A 4286-nucleotide genomic window follows, 5' to 3' on the forward strand; every position below is an offset into this window, starting at 1 on the left:
TGGCTGTTCTTCTAAGGTTTTGTGCGAGGGAAATAAGACACGTTTAGGGTTTTTTTAAGAAGTTAAAACACTTTTGTATGAGACGGTTCATGATAAGGTTTGTGTGAGGGAAAAGAGACGCGTTTAATTTTTTTTTAAGAAGTTAAAACACTTTTGTATGAGACTGTTCTTCTTGATAAGGTTTGTGCGAGGGAAATAAGACGCGTTTAGGGTTTTTTTAAGAAGTTAAAACACTTTTGTATGAGATGGTTCATGATAAGGTTTGTGCGAGGGAAATGAGACGCGTTTAGTTTTTTTTTAAGAAGTTAAAATGCTTAAGTATGAGACTGTTCATGATAAGGTTTGTGTGAGGGAAAAGAGACGCGTTTAGTTTTTTTTTTTAAGAAGTTAAAACGCTTTTTTATGAGACTGTTGATGATAAGGTTTGTGTGAGGGAAAAGAGACGCGTTTAGTTTTTTTTTTAAGAAGTTAAAACACTTTTATATGAGACTGTTCTTGATAAGGTTTGTGTGAGGGAAAAGAGACGCGTTAGGGTTTTTTAAGAAGTTAAAACACCTTTGTATGAGACTGTTCTTGATAAGGTTTGTGCGAGGGAAATGAGACGCGTTTAATTTTTTTTTAAGAAGTTAAAACGCTTTTATATGAGACTGTTCTTGATAAGGTTTGTGTGAGGGAAAAGAGACGCGTTTAGTTTTTTTTTAAGAAGTTAAAACGCTTTTGTATGAGACTGTTCTTGATAAGGTTTGTGTGAGGGAAAAGAGACGCGTTTAATTTTTTTTTAAGAAGTTAAAACACTTTTGTATGAGATGGTTCATGATAAGGTTTGTGTGAGGGAAATGAGACGCGTTTGGGATTTTTAGGAGTTAAAACACTTTTGTATGAGACGGTTCATGATAAGGTTTGTGTGAGGGAAAAGAGACGTGTTTAGTTTTTTTTTTAAGAAGTTAAAACGCTTTTGTATGAGACGGAAGGGAGGAGGAGGAGGAGAAGAGGAGGAAGGGAGGAGGAGGAGGAGGAGGAGGAGGAGAAGAAGAAGAAAAGAAGAAGAAGAAGAGAAGAAGAAGAAGAAGAAGAAGAGAAAGGGAGGAGGAGGAGAAGAAAAGAAAGGGAGGAAGAGGAGAAGAGAAAAGGAGGAAGGGAGGAGGAGAAGAGAAAAGAAAGGGAAGAAAAAAAAAAAGAGGAGGAGGAGAGACTGTATGAGACTGTTCTACTTGATTTTTGAGTTTTTAGATGAAATTCGGTTTTTTATTTTTTGAAAAAGCTTGCGAGGGAGACGCGTGGTTCTGGGTTTGAAGTTAAGACGCTTTTATACGAAACGCCTTTTAGAAATTGTATAAATATCTTTTTTTCTATTTTTATAAAGAGACAGTCTATTTATTTTATTTTATTTTATATTTTATATTTTTAGAAAGAGACACGGGTGCCGTTGGTGGATTAATTCTTATTAATAATTTGGAATAATAATAATAATTAGGAATGTTAATGATAACTAGGAACTTCGAAAAAATTTATTATCGTTTTTATTAATTATAATTATCTAAAAATTAATTATCGTTAAGAATGATTAAGAATCAATTAATTATGTTATTAATTATTATTAATATTTTTAATTATATTATTTATTAATATTGATTTAATTATTTTAATAAGTTAATATTGTTTTTATTAAAGAATGTAAAATATTATATAAATACAATAATAATATATATAAATAATATAATAATAATATATATATATAAATAATAAAGACATATATAAATAAAATAAAATAATATATAAATATAATAATATATATATAAAAATTTTTTTATTGTTTTTATTAAAAATTATAATTGTTTTTATTAAAATTATTTTATTATTATTTTATTTTATTATATAAGTACAATAATAATATATATAAATAATATAATAATGATATATATATAAATAATAAAGATATATATAAATAAAATAATAATAATAATATATAAAATAATAATAATATATATATAAAAAAAAAACTTTCTCCTTATCCTTTGCCTAATCCGTTTCCCTGAAAAAAAAAAAAAAAAAAAAAAAAAAAAAAACGTAGAAATATTATCCCTTAATTTTCAATGAATTTTTATGTTTAATTTTTTTGTTTTTGTTTTTAAATGTTTTTTTTTCGTATTAATTTTTTTTTTTCGTATTAATTTTTTGTTTTTTTTTTCACATTTTTTTATTTTTATTTTCTGTTTTCTAATTATTCTCTTATTTATTTTATATATTTATTCTTTTTATTTTATTTATTATTTATTATTATTGTTATTATTGTTATTATTATTATCATTATTATTATTATTATTATTATTATCATTATCATTATCATTATCATTATCATTATTATTATTATTATTATTATTTATTTATTATATTTTTTTTTTTCAGGCCCACAAATGATCCTCAGCAAGGCTATTATGGCGGGTAAGTATATTTGTTGTATATTTAGCTTTTTTTATTGGTTTTTCGTTTATTTGTATTTTTATTTATTATTATTATTATTATTATTATTATTTGATTTATTTATTTTTTATTTTTTATTTTTCCTCTTGCTTCTCTTTCTCTTTCTATCTCGCTTCCTCTCTCTCTTTCTCTCTTTCTTTCCCTTTTTGTCTACTTTGTTCGACCAGTTTCTTTTTTTCTCTCACTTCTCATCACCCTCTTTGCTCTATTCACCTGCCTTCTCTCTCTCTCTTCTCTCTCTCTCTCTCTCTCTCTCTTCTCCTCTCTCTCCTCTCTCTCTCTCTCTCTCTCTCTCTTCTCTCTCTCTCCTGTCTCTGTCTCTCTCTCTCCTCTCTCTCTCTTCTCTCTCTCTCCCCTCTCTCTCTCTCCTTTCCTTCTCTCTCTCTTTTCTCTCTTCTCTCTCTCTCTCTCCCCTCTCTCTCCTCTCTCTCTCTCTCTCTCTCTCTCTCTTTTCTCTCTCTCTCTTTCTCTTCTCTTTTTCTTTCTTTTCTCTCTCTCTCTCTTTTTCTCTCTCTTTCTTTCTCTCAACTATTGTTAGTTCTTATTAATGTAAATCAAAGTTATTAATTTTTAACTTTCATTATTTATTATTATTATTATTATTTTATTATTATTCTATTTTATTACTATTATTATTATTTTACATTATTATTTTATTACTAATCATCTTCCCATTCTTCTTGCTATATCCTCTTATTATTACTTTATTGTTTTATTATTTTTATTTAAAATTATTGGCTATTTCTATTTTTGAAAATTGTTAATCCTTTTTTTCTAATGATTATATATATTATTTTTTTTTTCTATTTTAATGAAAAATTTTCATCATATTTGTTTTTTTTTCATTTTATTTTAATTTTTATTATTGTCATATAATTTGGTCATTTAATTTTTTTGTTCTTTTTTTTATATCATTATTATCATTATTATCTCTTCCATCTTCTTTCTCTTCCTCTTCTATCACCATCATCACCACCACCATCATCATCATCATCATCATCATCATCATCACCACCACCACCACCACACCACCATCATCATCATCATCATCATCATCATCATCATCATTCATCACACATCATCACCCACCACCACCACCCCCACCACCCCACCATCACCCAATTTCATCACCATCACACATCATCATCACATTATCTCCTCTTCCTCATCACCATCATCTCACCATCACCATATTACTAATATCCTTTCCGTTCTTCCTTTAAAAATTCTATCATCATCATATCTTTTCATCATCATTTCAATCATCATCTCATCATCACATCAATCAAATCATCATCACATCATCATCATTATCATATCATCATCACATCCCACCACCCCCACCCACCACCCCCCACCACCACCATCACATCACACATCACATCATCATCAAACATCTCATCACCATATCCATCATCATCATCTTATCATCATCACATCATCACCCACCACCACCACCACCACCACCACCCACCACCACCACACCACCACCCCCCCACCACCACCACCACCACCACCACCACCACCACCCCCACCCCCATCACCACACCACAACCACACCCTCACCATATTAATCATCACCCTCCCATCATCGTCATTTTCATCATCCTCGTTATCATTCATCACACATCATCATCATCAATCATCATCATCATCATCATCAAAACCCCCCCCCCCACCCCCCCACCCCAACCCCCCAAAAAACCAACCACCCCACCCCAACCACCCCCACCCACCCCCCCCCCCCACCATTCACCATCACCCCCCCCCACCATCACCCACCACCACCCATCACCATATTAAAA

Source organism: Penaeus monodon, unplaced genomic scaffold, assembly GCF_015228065.2.
Source record: "Penaeus monodon isolate SGIC_2016 unplaced genomic scaffold, NSTDA_Pmon_1 PmonScaffold_384, whole genome shotgun sequence".
Taxonomy (NCBI): Eukaryota; Metazoa; Arthropoda; class Malacostraca; order Decapoda; family Penaeidae; genus Penaeus; species Penaeus monodon.